A 442-nucleotide genomic window follows, 5' to 3' on the forward strand; every position below is an offset into this window, starting at 1 on the left:
AAGTAGAAGAGTCTATTCATGTTCATTTTGACGAATCTTCTCCAAAAGAGAAGAGAAAGGTCTTTCCTGATGATGTTTCAGGTGTGCTAGAAGAAGCTTATGCAAGGGACATGAACCAAATCCAAGAAGAAGATCCAGAACAAATAGTTCAAGAGGAGCATCAGGACATGCCGATTGCATGGAAGACCAAAAAAGATCATCCACTAGACAAGGTGATAGGTGACATATCTACGGGGGTGGTAACCCGTACTTCTTTATATAATTTCTGTAATTTCGTTGCATTTGTGTCTCAAATAGAGCCAAAGACCATCGATGAAGCCATCGAGGAGGTACACTGGGGTATAGCTATGCAAGAGGAGCTAAATCAGTTTGAGGGTAATAATGTTTGGGACTTGGTCCCTAAACCAAAAGAACATCCAATGATTGGTATGACATGGGTCTT

This window comes from Lupinus angustifolius, unplaced genomic scaffold (genome assembly GCF_001865875.1).
Source record: "Lupinus angustifolius cultivar Tanjil unplaced genomic scaffold, LupAngTanjil_v1.0 Scaffold_230, whole genome shotgun sequence".
In the NCBI taxonomy this organism is placed as follows: Eukaryota; Viridiplantae; Streptophyta; class Magnoliopsida; order Fabales; family Fabaceae; genus Lupinus; species Lupinus angustifolius.